The sequence below is a fragment of the Camelus ferus genome, chromosome 11 (genome assembly GCF_009834535.1).
Source record: "Camelus ferus isolate YT-003-E chromosome 11, BCGSAC_Cfer_1.0, whole genome shotgun sequence".
Classification (NCBI taxonomy): Eukaryota; Metazoa; Chordata; class Mammalia; order Artiodactyla; family Camelidae; genus Camelus; species Camelus ferus.
Genome location: NC_045706.1, coordinates 8,982,420 through 9,003,337, shown reverse-complemented (window position 1 = coordinate 9,003,337; position 20,918 = coordinate 8,982,420). Strand labels below are relative to the sequence as shown.

Here is a 20,918-nt window from a genome sequence, read left to right as displayed (position 1 = left end):
AGACTGTCAGTCATGAAAAAAGCTGCTTATCCATGGAATAGCCTGTTTGTTTGTTTGTTTTTTTTAAATCTGCTGGGTTTATGAATTGTGTAACTAATCACGATTAGTTCCCTTTTCGCTTTGGCTGCTGGGAAACTTAGAACCAGACTTGCAGCTTACTCCAGCCAGGGCTTAGGTAAGTACTTCTGGGCTAACCTCACCCTCACTGACTTTTTCCATCTTTTCCCCCCAAATTCTATTTTGCTCTCTTGAACTGCAAGCTTGAGTCCTTTTTGAAATTAGGTAGGGTATGTTTTTCTAAAACATTATCTCAAGAGTGTCTTCTCCCGTTTCCATCTCAAAAGAGCTGAATTCATTTGGTAGAGAAAGAAGGATTTTAAGGATCTTCTGTACTCTTCTTGGATGTGGTGTTTGTGTTACTGATTTCTTTTTTTCATATGTGATGAGACCTCTTAACTCAATGCTATCCTAACTTTTGCGAAGCCCTGGGTTTTACGACCAGCCTGCTTTCCTTCCTTCTTGTAGGAATCAAAGGTTAAAAACATATTCTGAATTTTTAACTTTAAAATAAAAGTGAGCTTCATTTCTCTTTACTGATTTCTTTTCTAGCACATTTTAGGTTGCCTTCCTGGGTCTAACAGTAACATCCTCAATCTCCATCTTCTATCATAACAAAATTGAAAGGATTTCTTTTTTTCCTTCCTTGAAAAGAACTTGGAAAGCTCTCAGGTGTAAATATGGTGAAGGTGGTGAGGAGGACATAGTAGATCAGCTCTTTTCAAAGAGAGGGCAAGAGGATCTTAGAAAAGATGGGATGTTACCTGAACTTGTACTTCAGCCCAAGAAAACCACCCAGACTCCCAAGGGTGGGCATGTGAGATTTAACGTCAGAGTGTAGAAGATGAACAGACTCCCTGTGGTCCTGGAAATGAAGCAACCTGACAACCTGCCTTTTCTCTGATCATTAGATTGAAGACTTTTGCCAGGACCTGTTCCCACGTCCTCTGAGGTTTCACACGCCTGTGTTTATGAAGCTCTGGCTGAACGTGGGACACGTGGTGGGCTGGAGAGTGGGGACACCAGACAGAGATACACGGGTAAAATGAGATACATGCATAAAGGTGAGGCGAGAAAGCACGAGGCTTACATCTGGCAGCGGTAGAGAGAATGGGGAGAAGTCTGTGGACTGGTCGAGACTGACTCCTCCTTGAATCTGGCCAGGAGCTGGGACCGGATGCATGGGAGGAACTGGGAGAGCTGGAGAGGCTGGGGAGGAGTGCCTCCTCGGTAGTGAGGTCCCAGCGGGGACCCTGGCCCTGCTCAAACGCAGGATGGAACTAGTGTCAGAATCAGGGCCAGGATATAGAATTGAGACTTTTCCCCGAAGGCAGTGGACAACTTTTGGAGCAAGGCTGAGTGGTATAATCGCTGTGTCTCCAAAAGCCCAGGAAAGTGGACCCCCAACCTGCAAAACACAGCAGAGAAAGTGCCATTTTGACCTGCAGCCTGGTCCTGTTCGCTGATTGGCTTTGCTGGTCTCAGGCTCCTATTTACATGGGGTTGCTGATTTTGGGTCCGAAATTGAACAGCCCTCAGCTCTTAGAATCTCAGGAAAAGCAGTAAGCCACAAGATGGGGGGTGGGGGTTGTGTGGTGTGTGTGGGGCTGGACTTTCCCGGCCTCAGATGAAGGAACAAGTTGCAAGCTGGCACATCGGAGCCCAGAGCCTGCCGACAGGTTAGCTTCCTAGAGAGAGAAGGTCCACGTGCTTTTGTGCAGCCTCCCGACGGTCCCCACCATGGTGGTGAAGGCCAAAGACTTGAAACAAGATCTTGCCCGGCCCCTTCTCCATCTGTATTTACATTCTTAGCACTCTCCAGATGGGTTTTTCTGTGATCTGACCTACTTTCCTTTAGCAAGTGTGCCTGGGCTAATTAGCAGCGCCAGGGGTCCATCGGTCCTGTTTGGAGAGTGTTGCTGCTATGGCAACTGGAGATTTCCCCGAGGCTGGAGGCAAAGATAAAGCTGCTCAGGTTTGTTTTTCTGGGGGTGTCAGAGATGCTTTCAATTACTCACCCTTCTTGACTATGGCTCAGTCTCTTGGACCCTAGTGGGATTTAAAAATCTGTACCACACAGTTTATCTCTCAATTATAGAGATTTGGCAGGTTTGCTGATCTTGCTGGTATGTGTCAGTAAGTAACTTGAGAATAGACATCTTATTTGACATTTATAGGCCAGGCAAGTGCATTAGTATAGGTGGAATTGCTGATTTTTCTAGAAATGATGGGTGTGTTCCTTGGCTTATCCATGTTTCCAGGGTGTCTCAGGGAGGGTTGGCAGTGGAACCCATCTAAGTGGGCTTAGCCTACCTTTAGTGTCCTAGAATATGCGTGCTCTGGTCCAGAGGCCGGCAGAGAGGCTGTTTGAGTTCAGGTCTCATTAGGGCCATGGTTAGAAATGTTGGGTATCCCTGGCTTGATGGAAAGAGGAAGTGTGCTGCTGCAGCAGCCTCCACCCCTCATGGTGTGGCCAGGGGTGGCCAGGGTAGAGTCTGAAGTGTGGGCTGGGTATGGAGAGGTGATACGGAAGGGAGAAGCAGCCAGGGGCCGTGTGGAGGCAGCACCTCCGGGAAGGAAGGCGGGGACTAAGCAGAGGGGACTGGTGGGATGTGTCTGCAGCCTCAGCCCCAGCAAGGGCTTGGTCCACGTGGGTGTTCAGTGCAGGTTTGAATACACGAGGGACTGTGTGATTGGAATGCTAACTGCTTGCATTTTAATAATCTTTGGTGGAGTCTGTGCCTCCTCATTGTACAGACCCATGATTTAACCTCCTTGGTATGATTTGGGATGGGGTGAGGTGGGGGAGGGAGGAGGGGGAGGCAGTAAACAGGTAGGAGTGGGGTCTAAAAGGTGGTAACATTGTTAGTGGCAGTTCTGGTGGATAACCAGAGCCCAGGGTCTACTGAGCGCTTAAGCTGGGTTACCTGGCCCTGGACTACGTTGTTTCAAATTTCCTTGGTCTGACTTGGATATTTTTTTTTATCTTTTCCCTTTTTGTTAGTTGTTCTTCTTGGACCTATCAGTGTGTCTTAAGCAGCCTGTCTTGGTTGGTCACCTTGGGCTGCTGTAACAAAAATAACTTGTGGTGGGTGGCTTCAATGAAAATATTTATTTCTCACAGTTCTGGAGGCTGGAAGTCCGAGATCAGGGTGCCAGCATTTTCAGGTTCTTAGGGAGAGCCCTGTCCCTGGTTTGTGGACCACTGCCTTCTCGCTCTGTCCTCAAATGGCAGAGAGAGATTATGCCTCTTTCTCTTGTTATAAGGGCATTAATCCCAACATGAGAGGATCCTTGTGACCTAATCTAACCCAGATTACATCTCAAAGGCCCCACCTCCAGATACCACGGAACTGGGTATCAGGGCTTCAACAGAAGAAATTTTGGGGGGAAACAAATGTTCAGTCCATAGCACAGCTCTCTTCCTCTCTAATCACTCTCCTTCCCCATTTTTTAAGTTTTCTTTTTTTCTGTAGGCTGAATTACTAGCTAACCAAGCTTGTTTTAAATTATGTGTAAAGTAAGCACCAAAAGGTCTTAAATGAGGGTCTGAATGGTTCTCCCAGAAATACATTATACAAACGAATAAGGTACTGTCTTCAGTTGTAAACCTAAATGGTTTCTAGATTGGATTTGTTTTCCCGCTGGTTCTTGGTCATGTTTTTAACATCAGTGAGATGGTGTCAGTCTGCGAAGTGAAGTGTCACAACATCATAACTTTATGATTGTTGAGATTCTAAGTAAAAGGACTTCACTGTCTGCCTCCTCACTTCCTTTGTGCTATTAGAGGGAAAGACTTCTTATAAAGAAGGAAAGAAAATTAACACTGCTCAAGCGTCATTATAGTCCTGGTCCCAGGCCTTCCCATATATATAATTTAATTTTCCCAATACCCTGAAGAATAGATGCTCTCTCTCTTTGCTGGCTGAGGAAGTAGAGGCTCAGTATGGTTAAGCGATTAGCTCAAGACCACACAGCAAATGAGGGAGAAGTCAGGATTTGAACTCTTGTCTCACTTCAGAGTCCTCTCTTGTTATGGCAGCAAACCCTTGCCTTTTCAGGGTAAGGATACTTGGAAGGCTCTGCACTTTGGTGTGTCATGGGAAAAACAAGTTATCAGATGAGTTCTAACTGTGTTCCTCATTGTTTTCCCCATGTATTTTCCTAGTGCTGAGTTTGGCTGAGGCCATACCCTCAGTGGCCAGGGAAGAGGTCACTTTCCTCAAAAAAACTAAGTCTAGGTCAGTATTTATAAAATTTTCAGCCCCACTTGGTAAGGTCCTTTGAACTCCATGCTGCCTATGAGGACCGAGAGTTCTGTTTTCTGACAGAGAAAGAAACCCTCGGGGTGCTGAGAATGAGAGGATGAATGGGTTTCAGAATCCCTGCCATCAGATGGCACCCGTTGCTGACAGTGAGTGACAGCTTCCCGGGAGGTGCTTTCCAGAGCAAGCCTCACCAGGCCACCCCCTGACAGTTACCTTCCCTGCCAGATTGACATCATCATTAGCTATTTTCGTATAAATTAGAGAAAATAAACCTTCTCAGTGTTTCCTGGAAATTTCATGTTGTATCCCGGGAAACAATTTTGATTTTCTGACTCTTTGTTTGACACTGATCTTACGTATGAGCAGAGGAAAATCTCTATGAAGCTTCAGAACTAACCTGACGGCAGGAGCCAAAAAAGTGCCCGTCCATACATCCTTGGTCACAGTTTTAGAAAATACTCAGTGTGTTGGAGAACATTTCAAAGTGCTTTGAACAGTTTTGTTGTCATTTTACTTTCCCTTTGGCCACAATTTAGGTGCATTTTAGGCCGATTGTGCTCTGGGGTGAAGAGACGCTAGGAAAATGTAGAAGAGTTTTTCAACTTACCCATCAGAGGTTCTACTTTAATTCAGTCGTGAGTCTGTGTCTGGAGCTCAGAATGCAGTTGAACTGAATGGAGAGCAGGACAGCATGGATGGACAGTTCCCAGATGTGCCCCCAAACCTCCTGAACCAAAGGGAGATGAAATCCTTCTCTAGTAGCCTTCCATGAGAAGGCCCAGGAGCCCAAGCAAGCCTTGAAGGTTTTGAAGCCAGCCAGAGCCAGATCAGGAACTTAGCTGGCTGGCCCCCCCCCCCACCCCTTTGCCCCAGCAGGGGAATGTGGGTGGGTCCTGGGGGCATTGTTATGGGGTGTCACAGACATTCCTGCAGGCCCGAGCCTGTGTTTAGAATCACAGAGCTGGGCGGTTAGTTAGTATGTCACAGAGAGCTGCCTTTTCCCTGTATACTCGTGTGGACTGAAGTACCTGAGTGGGCCTCTTAACTTGCCTGGCTTCTGATTGTTCAAGATGAGCCCTTGCACCGGGCTTCTCTGTGGAGCCCTCATCTGGTGGCTAAAGATGAGGCTGCGGATTCTGTAACAGGATGTGCCTCTCTCTCTCCAGCTTGCCCCCGTCTCCCCACCCCCAAATTGTGTGAGCACAGGTGTCCTTGGAGGCCGGGCCTGGGCTCTCCGTGGGATGGCGGGGAGGAGCCCGGCCCTCGCATCTCCCTGGTACCGGCCTCCGCCGGCTCCAGGGCCTGGCCGCCAGCCTGAAGGAGGCAGAAGCGGCAGGGGCGGCTGCACACATCTTGCACATTTCCCACTGCAGCCTGTTTACCTGCTCTTCCAGCCATCGGGAGAGTCCATTTCCTTCTTCCTGGAGGGATGAGCCAGCCGGAATGAGAATACCCCCAGTCTCTCGGTGGTCAGCCTGGCCAAGACCACCTCTCCCCTCCCTCCTGGGCCCCAGGCTCCCCAGCCGGCCGTATATTTGCATTTCAAAGCCACACAATGCCGGCGGTCGGGGCGCGGCTGGGGGAGGCTGGGGGAGGCGACGTGGGTGTAGAGGGAGGGTCTTCGTCCTCCCTCCTCCTGGCCCGGTTTCCGGAGCCAGCGGTGGAGCTTTGTGAAGATGCAGGCGTCGGGGGCTGCTCGGGGATGATGACATCAGCGTGTCACACACAGGAGCCGGGCTGCCGGGGGGTTTAAGAGCAGAGCCATTCGGACCACACCGGCGCTCACGCTCACACTCGCGCGCCCCGGGCAGAGCCGCGCGCGCCGGCCACACTCGCGCACAGACTTAGGCGCGCGCCGGCTACACTCGCGCGCCCACTTCCGCGGAGCTCGCTCCCCCGGCTCCGGCTCGGCCTCGAGCCGCAGCTCCCCGCCGCCGCCGCCGCCACCGCCACGGATGCCAGCAGCTGCTCCCATCTGCAGTGCAGCAGCCCCGGCCGCCGGCCGGCCTACCGCGGGCTCCCGCTGGAGGAATCGTGCCAGGACGCTGGCCCTGCTCGCGGCTAGCCTGCTCGCCAGGGCGCAGCGAGGATGGGAGGGTCGCAGTCCCTGCAGACAGTCCCAGCCGGCGACCTGAACCAGGAGGCTTCCGAGGCAATGTAAGTGCTCCGCCGGGCCGCTTGGAGCCCCCCCCGGGGGAAGGAGAGGCTGCCCGGGCTTTGTTAGTTAGTGCCGCCTCTCCTGATGCCCGTGCAGCCTGGAGCCGAGGCGGCCCACCGTTCTCCGTACCCTTGCATGGTTTTACCTGGTGGCTGCCCCTTGTAGCATTCTGTGTCCCCTCTGGAATGAGCATCTGGCAGCCCCAGGATACTGCCGGGGGGCCAGAAATGACCCCCTGGAATTTGTTGGTTGTTCAGCAGCTCAGTGCATAGTGGGGGCTTCTTGTGCCATCAGCATCTTAACTGCACCCCCGGCACAGTGGTATTTCCTGCAAGGAAACAGCCGGCATCAACAAGGGCCTCTTGGGAAGAATCCTTGAGTGTGGTAGCGCCGTGCCCATGGAGGCAGGCCAGTTTAGGGGCAGCCACTCACATGGCTAGGCAGAGGGAGTGGAGCATCACCGGTGGTCGAGTTAGCCTAAGCTTCTCTACACTTGCTGGTGAACACTGTCGAGGACAAGGCTGCTTGCTATTATTGGTAAAGCCAGTCCAACAGTCTTGTCCTTGGTCCATTGGTCAAGGCAACATTTGACCGTCCATTGATCCAGGAATCCGTTCATTTCTCCTTAAACCACAGAGCTAATGTGCTCAGAAGTGGCCTTTATCCTGGATGGGTGTTTATTAGAATTGCCATTTCCATGTGATCGTCTCCATTACCCACCCGGGCCTGTCTGGAGGATGGGGCTTATTGAATAGTTCTGGCTACTGAGCCGTATTACAGCAGGTCAGGCTTCTGGGCCTCCACATCCCAGCCTTACCTACTCTCCTTTCCCAAAGAGAAGGACGTTTCAAGAGTAGTTTGTGGAGATTTGGGGGTAGGGGTGGTAAAGTGGTCGGTTCCTGAGAGCCATTGATGTGTAGATTCAAAGACACAGGGGTTGGTCTGTGTGTTGTAGTAGGGACTGGGTGCCATGTGGGGCTTCCTCACTCGTCCCCATGCCTGGGTTTCAGCGAGGAGCTGGCTCAGCGTGGTGATGTAATGCTAGGCTGAGCCTCATGGTTTTCCAGGCTCCAGCTCTTTAGCAGTGAACCATTCCAAGGAGCAGGTGTGCACCGATCATTTGTCTTCCTCCCTGTAGCTCGAGAAGGCATCATCTTACAATGGGGACTTATCATGTTGGAGGATTTTTTTTTAAGTGCCGTGAGCCTGCGCTATGCCTGCCCTGTTTTTCATTCGTGGGTAGTATTGTTAGATTGTTAGGTACATGGAAGTACGTACTACCATGAAGGACCAGAGCCCAAGCCGAAAAGAACAGTTTCAACCTATTTTTTAAAAGTCTCTAAAATTGGGAATCAGTTATAAGAGTGGTAGGCAGGGCTCAGACCTGTAGGGAGACTTAGAAAAGATGATGTGACTGTATCTTTGGGGAAATACGCTCCTCAGCCATTGGGAATTCAGCTCACGCGTCCCCAGCACCCCAAGCACCCCCAGCATCCCCGCCCTCTTTCCCAGTTGAGTTAATAAATGACCAGAATTCCGCTGGCTGAGGGCTGAGTTGGGAGAGATTCTGTTAGGTAGAAGCTGCCTTTTTGGATAAGGTCTCCGAAGTCTATGGGGATGGCGGTATTTAAATAAAACTCCAGACTGAATGGCCACACTGTGATGGAAGCTGCTTATCAAATATTGCATGGGCGAGCTGGTCCATAGGCACCAGCCTGAGTCTTTTCTCCCTGGAATGGCTACTTCTGAATTGTCTCTAAACATAGATCTTTAAGGTGGTTTATTTACTCCTTCACAAAAGCCCACCCTCCATCCCCTAACATTTTTATTTAAAAAAAATGGAGAGAGTAGATTTGTTTGGGGCTGCTGCCATTCTTAGCAATTCTTCTCTAAAATCTTATCTCTACTGTCTGAATAGCTGGGCTTGTTTTTCTGCTACAGATTTGCTCATTTCCAGTCTAGGGATTTTAAAAAAATATATTAAGAGAGCACCCCTCTTTGCACAGGCTCAAATCTTTCATGGTAGTATGTATTTTCAGGCACCTAAAATCACATGCATATGAATAACACGCGTAGCACATGGTCTATGGCAGGAAAGAAGCTTCTGCTGTATAAGATGCCGTCAGGGTTGTATGGATGGAGATGAACTCAGGATGCATACCTGCCGTGAAGTACAGTCCATGACAACTGGGATCTAGGCTGAACATTCCTTTTTTTCCCTGGTGGTTCCCTTTGAAAGATCAAGTTAAGAAAGGACCCGTGTGTAAGAGTGAAACCAAGAGACAGAGGAAGACAGGGATGATTTAGAAAAGTCCCTGCAGGATTTTTTTTTTTTCCCCAGTTTTAGGATTTCTATCCTGGTTTCAGACTTGGGGTGCCTTTAGACAGCTTTTGTAGCCCAGCTGATAGCTTCCTTCTCTACAGGAGTGCAGTGGGATGAAGAAAAAGGGAGATGGGGAGGCTTGTGTCTCCCTTTTGGGGAGTAGCAGCAGACTGGAGGTGCAGGGATTGGAAGGTGGGGCACGGGGTGGAGGTTCAAGGGTTGAAGACCCTTGCACTCCCAGAGTGGTCCACAAACAGCAGTATCAGCTTCCCTTAGCTTGTCAGAAATACAGACTCTCAGGCCCCACCCCAGACTGGCTAAATCAGAAGCTCCATTTTAACCAGTGATTTGTAAAAATGTCCGGGTGGTTTTTAGACAAAAAAAGTTTGAGAAGCCCTGAGCTAGTCGAGTTGAGTCTGTCCATTCTGGTCCATGAGAAATCGCTGGCCACTTCGCTAGCAGCTGCTTTCATGCCTGGAAAGAAGATCTGGTAGCAACAGTAACCATTGTTCCTAAATAGAAGACGGGTAGCGGGAGAGAAGAATTCTGCCACAAAAAAACACTTACTTCTCCATACGGATGGATGGAAACACACACAGGAAAGGGACGGGGAGTGCTTGAGTAAATGTGGTCGGAGTCCATTGATTAGACCTGCTGCTTGTGTCCGCCTTCCGCTGCAGCCCCTTGTGGCTCGGCTTCTGCTAAGGGAAGCAGCGTTAAGTACTTTGTCCTTGGTGTAGCTGGAGACCCTCATTCCTGGGACTCCCTCAGCTTCCTGCAAATTCCCACCAAGAGGCAGTCAGGGACCATTACTGTCTGAGAGTGAAAGCGGTGGTTCCGTGGGCGAGTTCTGCCTGCTTCGACCATGGCACCACTCATATCCTGGGCTCGAAAAAACCAATCACAAACAGGGAAACCCAGGTCTGTGTAGAATCTATAAGGATCAAAACAGAAGGGCCAGGATGGACAGAGAGGAGTGATGAAGGATGAAACAACAGGCCCTGGTGACTGATGAGGTGGAGGAGGGAAGTTTAAAGAGTGTGGCGAATACCAGTGGAGGGTTCACGCTCAGATGACCAGGAGAAGGATGTGATGTTTTCCCAGACAAGGATACGGGATTGGGAGCACGTTTTGGAGAAGGTTGATGAGTTTAGGCTGGGATTTGAGATGCAGAGGGGATCAGAATTACGGCTGAGAGTGGCCAGGACCAGAGAGAAGCCGTCTCTCACCAGGTTGAATGGTTCCAGGATGGATGTTGGAGCTTTCTGTGCAGCTGTGGTTGCAGATGGTAAAGTGGAGTTTTGATCCCTTCTATCCTCATGTGACTCTTGACCCTGTCTTTCAGTCTGGGAGCTGCTGAGAGGCTCCAGTGACTCTGATCTTGCCCCCACTTGCCTCTTAGGGTCTCTCAGAGGTGAGGTGCCATGTATGTAACTCTGAGAAGGCAAAACCATCAGACAGCGACAGAAATGGGAAAACAACTCTGCCTGAAAATCCCCAGCATTGCAATCACTCAGGAGTCCAGAAAGGGCCGCTGGGCTCCTGGAGGATCTTTCTTTAGGTCGCACTGGACCTCCCCGGGCCTTGTTTCTTAAGGCGACCTTTGGCTAAGTCATTTAGCTTAGATGACAGCATTCCAGATGTGGGCTTCTAAGTTCCTAGACGCAGATTTCGCTTTGGATATTATTGTTGGACAAAATGAGTCCCCCCTCCCCCCCAAAAAAAAACTGAATAAGCTGCCAAGTTACCTGTAGATTGGAAGCTGCCTGAGTCCCAAAGGTGCTGTCTTAGTTCAGGTTGCTGTAACAAAAATACTATCGATGGGGGACCTTAAACAACAGATATTTATTTTTCATATTTTGAGATGGGGAAGTCGAAGGTCTGTGTCGGCAAACCTGGTGTGTATTCGAGGCCTTCCAGGTAGCTGCCAGTTGTCGAAGGGGTCATGCCACCCCTTTCTGCTGGGGCACTGGGACAGGGCACCTGCTGATGGTCAGGGGAGCAGCAAGGACCGGGAGATTGATTAAATGACTGTGGGCAAGCATTACACCCAGGTCAGGGGATTCTCTCCCCCTCGACCCTTCTGCCCATGTCTTCGTGTTGCTTTCTGCCGTCTACAGCCTGCTTCTGTGGCTGTAGTTTTGGTTGCCTAGGAACGACTTTCCCTGAAATATGATTGGCTCTCCTTGCCAGATGGATTGCCTGGGCTGGGGCAGCTTTCTGGGGTGAGCAAAGGATGTTGGCCGATTCCATCCTTCCCCTCTAAGATTAATGATGAGGACTTAGGCCTTGTAAACAATTGTTCCATGAAAACCAATTGTTCCTGGACTCATGCTTTTGTTTTGGGTTGGACAGGCGTCTGAGGGACACAAAGAACTGACTCAGAACTGCTCATATACGTCCATTCTGTGTTGGAAGCGGTAGCTTGGATGGCATTGTTTCTGTTTATATTTGCAAATTCACTTTAGCAGCTGTTTCTGGAGAGCAGGCGGGTGCTGTTTGCTTTCGCCAAACGTGGAATTAGAGCTGGATGCTGCGGTGTCAAGGATGAGAGATGAAAACCTCTTCGTCTTAGCTTTGCTGAGGAGACACTCAGGTGTTTTCCATTATAGAAACATAGCCATTACTCCTACATGAGTCAGGCACGTCTAGCCCCCATTTTATAGGTGAGGAGACTGAGGCCACTGCATGGCTTAAATCAAGGGGTTGGCAAACTTTTTCTGTGAAGGACTAGAGAGTAAAGATGTTAGGCTTTCCAGGCTGTGTGGTCTCTTGCAGCAGCCGTGTTCCGCTGTGACAGTGTGAAAGCAGCCGTGGACAGTGAGTCAGTAAATCAGTGTCCTGGTGAAACTTTATCTACAAAAACAGGCAGTGAGTTGCACTTTGTTGGCCTGTGATCATACCAGGCTTGGACCTCATGGTCCCCTCCCCTCACGACCTCATGGTCAGTTATCAACACAAGGGCCCTCAAGTCTTCAGCCGGAGCCCCCTTCTTTGTTTCTCTTTCCCTAAGACATCTCTTCCATGCTCATGGATTTAAATACCATTACGCACCGAGAAGGCCCCAATTCATATCCTTCTCTCTGCTCTGAGCATCATACTTATCCAACTGCTTACTCTGTATCCCCTTTTGGGTTTCTCACAGAGCACTCAGGCCGTGTGTCCAAAATAGAACTGATGACCTTCCTTATGTCAACACCAGAAAAAGCATATAGACTGTAACCCAGTCCCCACGCTGGTTCCCCATCTCAGCACGTGGTACCTCACCCCCAGCTGCTCAACCAGAAGCCTGGTGGTGAGATCTTGTCTTCTTTTCCCTCACCTCTGTCTTCCTAAAACAATTCAGATTCTCTCTTTTCTTTCGTATATCTGCTTCCCTTTGCTTTTAGTTGAAAATCCAAACCTCCTGTCAGGGTCCGCAGACACACTGGTTACCAGCCTGTTCTTTGAGCGTGCAGTTCTCACCTGCCCCTGAGCCTTTGCACGTGCTGTAAGCTGTCCAGAAGGCATTCTGCCCCCTGCTGGCATGGCTGGATCCTTCTCCAGCTTTGATGCTCTGCAGGTTATCCTGCCATTACTCTCCAGTGCTCTCCAATAGAACCTTCTGCAATGATGGAAAGATTTTATAATCTGCATTATCCTGAATGGTAGTCACTAGCCACATGTGGCTGTTGAGCACACAACATGTGGATTTTACATCCCAGAAGCTGAATCTTTAATTTTATTTAATTGTAATTAAAACAGCCACATATGGCAGTGGCTGCTGTATTGGACATCACAGTTCAGTATATCATTCTTTTGTGTGAGTTCTTTGTGAAACACAGCACAATTTGGACTTATTTGCCTCTTTTACTGTTCTCATCAGAAAGTGAGCAACATGAGGACATTCTACTTGTGTATGCCAGTGCCTGACACATAGTAGGTGCTCAGTAAATAATCTGTTGAATGAATGGATGCGGGAACAAATGAATGAATGTGTTACTAAAAAGAATCGTAGGCACATCTGCTCCACACTGAGCTGTGCTAAGGTGTCTCCTCAGTCGGGGACTTGAAGGAGCAGGGAGAGGCTCTGCTGGACCTTGAGCATTAAGGTTCTGTGGGCCTGACGGGAGTATGTGACCCAGGGACACAGACGGCCAGTTCAGCACTTGGCCTGCCTGTCGCCACCGCATGGCATCTCAGGATCCTGCCAGTGCCCCAGGTTACAGGCAGCAGGTTCCTGCCTCAGTGCTCAGGCAGAGTCACAGAATGCACTGCAGGCTGCAGGTCACTCAGTTGACAATTGGAGCCTCTCCCTTCTCATGCACCTCAGCCCTGCTCCCTCTCCTCTGGACGTCTCCTCTTAGATGCCTGTCTGTTTTCTCCCAAACCCGTGTGCTCTGCTACCCTGGCTCCTCTGTCCATCTCTCAGCTGGTTCCTCTTCCCTGCCTCCGTCGACTCTTCCCTGAGGAGGCTGCCCCTCGCTAGGTGGATGGGGCAGCGCTGCAGGTGGTCCAGAGGCTCATGAGGAGGCTGGGGCAGGACTGTGAGCAGCTAATTACCTTTGTTGTCTCATTCTTTGCCCTTGCAAAGGACAGCAGCTCCTGGGACTGGGAAGGTAGGCCTTCTGCACAACGCATCCCACGACTGTGCAATAAATGACCTGTTGGTAAGGTGGACTTCCCGCAGCTTCTATACCTGCCAACCCTCCTTATTTAGAAAGGTTCTTGGCTCTGGGTTTACTGCTTTCACTGTTTCTTCTGCTTTCTCCTTAAATGGAAGCCACAGCAGCTCCTGGCTCTGAACAGGGGAGGGGGGTTGGGGAGTTGGAGGCAGGGATAGGGGCGGCCCTTCTGCCCAGGGTTTGCTCCGGCTCTGCTAAGAGGCAGGTCCTAGCGGCCCTGTGTCCGTATGAGGCTGGCAGCTCCGGCCACCTGCTGGGCCTTGCCATCAGCATCCCACCCACATTCCCTTCAAAGTGTTTGTGGAGTTCCAGAGCCTGAGAATTTTAGAGCTGGAAATCTTAGGACCTTAGATCCCACGGGAGGGCTTTTTCTTAACAGATAGTTTTAACTCCCATAAGCACATCATTTGTGAAGTATCACTCAGGCCTTCCTGCTAGTCATGACTCAGCCTGAGTCAGGTAGTCATTTTAATCTCTCCCTTTAACTTTCAATTTGCAAAAAAATATATTTAGATATACTCTTATCATTTGGTAAGCTTAAATCGGAGGCTTCCTCCCAGGGCAGTGAAATAGCCTAGACTGCAATCCTCTCCCCCTTGAGGAAATGGAGTGGATAGTTTATTTGGGGATAAAAATGAGTGACAAGGCCCCTGGTCCATCCAGGCCCTCCCTTGAGTCTTAGCTTCTGTCTCTGCCATATAGTGTCTTTGTCTTTTCTGATTCCTTCCATCACCTCGGGGAGGATGTTCTAGAGGTCAGTTTCCAAGGGAAGTGGGTGTTTACTCTGTTTTTCCAGGTGGGAGGTGGCTGAAGTTTGTCTAGGTTGGAGCTCGACATTTATTAAAAACCCAGCTGCTCTTTGTCGATGCTGGGGAGAACATCACACAGATTTACCACCCTGTTGGCTGCTGCCCGCCTGGGAGGAGCCGTGCTTCCTGCTGTCCCTCCAGCCCCTCCACTGTGTGACACCATCTTTAACGGGGATCAGGTCTGGGTCGCGGGGACTTCAGAAGCCGCCTGGATCCGAGGGGCCTCCAGCATTTGAGAATTACTGCTCTTTGCCTTTATCAAGGCCCTAGTGGAACTTGCTAACTGTTCATTGTTCTGCTTTAAAGGGACACGCCTAACGCGGTCTGCAAGTATTTTCCCTCCAGGAAGAAGGCAAGAGAAGCTGGCTTGACTTTAGGCAGAACATCTGCACACATGTAGGTCACGCGGGGAATTTCTCTGGCTCAGCTTTGTTCAGAAAGGATCCTGTGACTGTGTTCATTTCCTTTAATGCTCAAGGGGAGAAAGATCGACCCGGAGACACTTTCCTTGAGGGAAGGGCTGCTGAGGGGCGAGGCCATCACTCCCCGCCTCAGTCTCCTGGGGGAGAAGGGAAAGGCACCAGTGCCCACAGGACACAAGAGAAGCAGCTGGAGGCGGGGGGTAGGTGGTGCAAGGGTCAGGTCCAACCTTTCGACTTTCCAGCCTGAACGTGTCCCTTCCTCAGAAGGGCTTTTCCTGTGGCCTCAGCTAGTCACCTTTGCTTGCAAGTGAAAAGCGGAAACTTCAGACTGACTTAAAGAAGAGGGAAAGTGTCTCCTGTGGTTGACCGGTGGTGGTTGTTGGGATGGCTTCGAAAAAGAGACACCCCACCCACCCAAAAAAACCTGAAAATAAAAAACCCTGAAAAACTTAAAGCATTAGAGTTTGTGGCTTTTAGAATCACCTTCTTTGATCTATAGCGGGTCAGTTCCTCCTGAGGCTCTTCTCTAACCTCCTGATGCCTTGAATGGGCTTTTAGCAGCTGGGGGTTTTGTGCGTGGCGTCTGGTGCTACCTGCGTGGACCGAGCTGGGAGGTGAGGAGATGGAGGGGAGAGGCGGTGCTCTGGGCTCTGGTCCTCGGTCAACCTATGAACTGACCTTCAATGGCTCAGCCTGTGTCTCGGGCCCTAATAGGGGTGTCGTGGGAGGCGGGCCTGCTCCTGGGACAGTTCTGGGGTGTATGGGCACCGGTAGTAAGGGTGTTTAGGTTCCAGGGCCAGACCTGAGAATGACTCGAGGCCCCGGGATAGCCGAGGAGCAGGAGGAGTGTGGTTGTGTGAGGTGGCAGCTTCCATCCATGTTTTCCCCAAAGCCTTGCTGCCGATGGTTCTGGACACAGACAGAGGTGGGGGGTCAGTGGGAAAAAGCGTCAGGTAAGAAGGGCAAGGCGTACCTAGTGGAAGCTGGTGCCTCAGGGCGCTGTCTGTGAGGATGGGGAAGCAGGACCTCAGAAGTGGAGACGTGTTTGTTCTCACCTCCCTCACGTCCAACCGTTCAGGTCACCGATAAGGGAAGAGTGCGTCCCAGCTGGCTCCGTGGACCACGCGCCGTGGACACTGGCTCCTTTCTGGGGCGTAGCTCTTAACCACCCACCCGAATGCACAGTCCTGGGGCTGCCCCCAGGCCCCAAAGCCACTACGGAATTGAGTCACTGCCCTGCAGTCACCAGCCACCTGCTCCCAGAGACAGGACAGTGGGGAGGGGGTGCACGGAGGCTGTGGCCAGCAGAGCACTTCTCTGCCTGCCCTCCTCCCCCGACCCTCTCCTCTCTCTCTCTTTCTCTCTCTCTTTCTCTCTCTCTCTCGTCTGCCCTCCCTATGTGAGTCTGTCCCTGTCACCTGGCCCTGCCCGTGGCCTCAGTGGACTATGTGAGGGTTCTTTCTCTTGACTGAAAGTCCTCCATTTCCTCTTTGTCTTTCTGGCTGGTGGAATGGGTCCATGCCTGTGACCTGTGTATTTCACGTGGACCAGAGAGGCCGGTGACGTTGAGACTAGGCGGTTTTCCTGAAGAACTGACCCAGCCACTCCCAAGATGAAGAGGGAAGAGTGTGCCCAGCTCAGCGCTAAGCCCCCATCTCTACTGTCAAGAATAGTGCAAAGTTCTTAACAAATACTACCTTAAGGAATTGTTAGTGGACCATGGCAGCAGTGCAAACCTGTCCTGGATTCCTGGGCACGAGGCATTGCAGGCTCAGTCTGCGCTCTCAGACCATCAGCTTTCAGAGCCTCAGTTATGACATCCATGAAATGGGGTTAACACCCCTTCCTCCTCTGTTACAGAATTCTGCGCATGAAAAATAGTATCTGTGAAGAAATGATACATGAAGTGTTCTTGGTTTTTTGTTTGTTGGAATATTGCATAATTTCTCTGAAGTCTGGTGAAGAAGGCCCTCAAATGCTAAGACATTGTGGAACAGGTACATCAGTATCACTGGTCTGAACTGTTTCTAACAACAGGAGAACCCCTTGGTGCCTGCCAAGTGGAAAAGACCGTGCTAAACCTCAGAACCCGCCTGCGCAGAAGGGAGTACTTTAATACTGCTGTTCTGTTCTCGGTGCTCGCTCTCGTGGGTTTGCGTGTTACATTTCCCAGTCTGTGCTCAGACACATGTCATGCTATGACATGATGTGACATGATATTTGTAGTTTTCTGGGTACTGACTTTCTCCCACCTCTAGAAATGTGCTCACCCCTTCTAAAACTCAGGGCTTAAATGCCTGTGGTGGTGGGTGGAAGGGACCAGAGGTGTGGGGGTGATTGGATACAGACCTTCCTGGAGATGGGGTGGGTTGCCCAAATCTCAAGGAAAGATGGATTGCCAAATCCCCGGGAAATATCTCCCCATACCCACATGTAACTTTTTATTGGTAAAACATGAAATAGGAGATGAAAATCAATGATATTGATTGAAAGATAGAAGGGACTGGAGTGGCAGAGTGATGGTTACACATGAAGAATCAGGGGCCAAGGTGATGCGGCAGGTGTACCCAGCCTGCAGGGAGCCCACATCTTCTGGATGTGCACATGGGCGTCCTGGGCCCTGGGATGCAGATCTCGGCCTTCAGTGAGGGCGAGGAAATGATGGAGCAGCATTCCATGTCTTTGAGAGTTTCCCCAAGACCCGCGTTGACCATGTGTCCACGTGTCTGGTCTGCATCTTCTCTTGTCTGGGACTTGGAAGAATCTAAGGTGGAGAGCACTGGGTACACCAGGACAGGATGGATGAGCTCGCCTCTGGGCATCCTCAGATGAGCATCAGAGTCAAGTGTTTGTGCCATGGAGTCCCTTGCTTGGAGTGACACATACCTTCCCCTTCCCTCTCTCCTTCTGCCTCATTCTAAGGCATTGTTTCCAAGGCCTGCGGTGAAAATAGTGTATAACGGGGAAATTGAGGGTTTGTGGGGCCTCCGACTTGAAACGGTGCTTAGCAGGTGTCTGATTATTTTTCCGTATCTGAGTATTTTTGCATTCTTTGGCGGAAGTGCTCTTTTTCTGTCCCTGATGTCTTTGTTCTACGACTTCTATTTACTTAAGTTCAGAGGCTGTGGAGTGAGGATTTGGTTGACATTTTCATCCAGGAGTCTGAACTTGAGCTGACCTTGAGCTGACCACTTCTCTCAGTGGTCACGTGGATCATATCACTGGAGCCGAGCAACCCTCTGGTGTTGGCTTTTGAAGGAAGTGCAATGTGGAAATGTCAGGAATCAGAGCTTTTCTCCCTTAATTTTGGGCAAAATGTATCAGATTCTCCATTCACGCTAGATAGAGCGTGTGCCTGTACCGTTACCACCCTTCCCCCAGTTTTGTGAGACAAAACTTAGGTGAAATCCCCAATTCTTTCCTTTTCTTATTTCTAATGCTCAGTCCATCCCCACATCCTGTGACAAATAAAGGGATGAGCCCCTAATTGCTTAATTCAATTTACATTAAGATTTCCTGCTGAAACCAGAAGGACGGCTTTTAAATAGCAGGAACCCTGAGATAATGTAAAACTTTCAAGTGCGAGAGATTTGAGAAACCAAACACAAAGCTGGCCTTTAACATCTTGCCCTAAAAACGAGGGAGGAGCCTGGAGCCTGCTGATAAGTCCCTGGGCTTGAAGGCAAGGCAAACAGAAACAGCCAGGTGACTGCTGTCGGATTTGTACCGTCTTCGGTTCCTTTTATCATAAAATTGAGTCATTTGTTGGCAAGGAGATAGGCTCTAAGTCTGTTTTAACCCGACTGGATTGTCACAAATCCTTTAACCTTGAGGGTTTGCCTGTTTGATGTGGGAAATAGTATCTGCTCTTCGGAGCTTTGTTATCTGGAATTAAAAATCTGAGGTTACGTATCAGCCTTGTCATATTTAAACCACTGATTATGACTCCGATGTTTCTGTTATTATTAAATCCGCTGGTGTAAAAGATGATTCAGAGTCTCTTGGAGTCAGGGGAAACTATTTTGTTCCTTGTATTAACTACAGCGCACGTGAAAATAAATGCTTCTAGCCAGAACTTTTTGAAAGCGCTCTTGGAGTCTCACCTCCGTCCCTGACAGCCGGCTCCTTAACCTCCCACATGTACCTCAGATCTGGCCGCTTCTCACCACCTCGGTCCCGTGCCGTCTAGTCTGAGCCTCATCTTCCTTCTTCTGGATACTAATATCCCCTTGCTGATCTCATCATCCCACCACCCCACTCTGCCCCTGCTGCTGTTCTCCGAGCAGTCAGAATGACCTTTTAAAACCTAAATCAGGGTGGGTCCTCGCCCCAGGTAGAAGCCTCCGCCGGTGGTCCAGCTCCTCGAGGCAAGCTTTCTCCTCCCGCCCTCGGCGCTTTCCCCGGGCGCCTCACGCCCACTCCTTGCACTTGGAGAGCCCCATCTCACCGCAGGGCGCTGCTCTCCTGGTTCTCTCTGCCTGGAACGTTCTTTCCCTGGCTCTGTGATTCCTTCTTCCTTCTTCAAGTCTGTCTCTGAGAAGCCTTCCTTCATAGGGAACGCAAGAGAGAGAAACTCCAAGTGCATCCCGGAGCCTGAAACATACCATGTCAGCACTTCTTCTGTTTTACTGGTTACAGTTTCTCTCCGAGTGGCTGTGAATTAATTCAGTAAATATTCGAGTGAAGTTTATTGCTTAATTTTACAAACCCTCGCCCACAGCTATTTTAGCAGTCCATGTCGGGGTGGGGGTTGGTGTTGGCTGTGTGGGAAGAGTGAGAAAATCACATTCTTTCCTCTTGGCTTTGTAAACTCAGGAAACATTGGGACAGCTGTCCCCTGACTGCAAGGGGGCTTTAAAGAAAGTTGACTATGCTTAGTGTTTCTCTGATTATGTTTAGGTGAGGGATACAGTAGTCTCGGTTGTAGAATTTTAACACTCTAAGGACCGGAGAAAGTAAATGCCTTTTAACTGCCTGGAATTGTGCATGGTACTTACCAGGTATAAACTCACTTCTCAAAGCAACCCCATATGGCTGGTGGCACCACCACCTGTTACCTGCTACTGCTCACACTGCGTAGACAAGGAAACTGAAGCCCAGGGATGTTACAGAAACTCCCAAGTCGCTCGCCTCGCAAATGGTAGGGCATGCATTTTGGAACCTGACCCGTTGATGCTTGTTTTTGTATTTGGTGAGTGTTGCGCTGTGTTCACCTACAAAACGATCAGAATTATAAATTCATATACTATACACAGACAAAGTGCTTTTATTTAGATTTTGTCAGTTCAGAATTTTTAATAATTGGGTCAAAGACTGAGTTAACATCGCTGCATTATGTATGAGAGAAGGGCGTGATAATACAGTGAAGCAGGCAGTGCCTTAAGGGAAAAAGCACGTTTTCAAGGCGTTGAACAATACTTATTCTTTGCAACTGGCATGCTGTTTACAAGCTGTTCTTTTCCTTTTTATCACATAAAGAAATGGGAAAGAAAGAGACAAAAGATTCAAATCCTCCTCTTTCTTTATTGTACAGAAGCACTGTTTGCAGACAGTGGTAGAAAATGAGCTTTTAAAGCTTTCTAAATGTCAGGCTTTTTACAAAAGAATTCGGGCCACCCCATCCTGAGTCCAAGTTTGTACATCTTGTTTCTTTGTGCAGCAGCATGATCGAGGCTCACTGAGACCCACAGTGGTCCGCAAGTTGTCATTCATTTAGCAGGGCTGGGAAAGAGGTTTTCTGGAGAATTCGTCTTTCTGATTAGTAGAGAGTGGCTGTTGGACGTGTGGCTCACATAAGTGAAATACAGCAAAAACTAAACTACTCTGGGAGCCCGTTCTCAGTTGTCAAAAGTCTCAGGTCTCCAGAAGCCTCACTCAAGGTCAGTGTTCTTTCCAGGAGGAGGGTGTTATTTCTGAACCGAACTTGAGTCTGATTACCTGCTTCACAGCAAAGCTGATCTACTGACACTGGGTTGTTGTGAAGGAAAGTATGGCATTTATTTGCAGGGTGCCAAGCAAGGAGAATGGTCAACTCATGCTCAAAAGACCTGAACTCCTCGATGGCTTTCTGAGAAGGGTTTTTAAAGGCAATATTTGGAGTGAGGGTTGCAAGGTGCCTGAACAGCTCGTGGATATTCTTCCGATTGGTTGGTGGTGAGTTAACAGGGTGATGCTTTGGGAATCTCAGTGGTCAACCTTCTGGTTCCAGCCAGTCTGG

The 20,918-nt window shown here is 49.7% G+C and overlaps 1 protein-coding gene and 1 long non-coding RNA gene across 2 annotated transcripts in view; one reads left to right on the top strand and one right to left on the bottom strand.

Annotated features, from left to right (window-relative positions):
• The window catches only part of TACC2 (transforming acidic coiled-coil containing protein 2), a 196,482-nt gene that overhangs the window by 120,073 nt on the left and 55,491 nt on the right, over positions 1–20,918 (top strand).
• On the bottom strand, positions 1,399–5,829 carry LOC116666956. The gene is made up of 3 exons (XR_004323752.1): positions 5,708–5,829; positions 4,933–5,052; positions 1,399–1,465 (listed from the first exon to the last, which is right to left on the bottom strand). It is a non-coding gene; the product is annotated as an uncharacterized LOC116666956 (long non-coding RNA).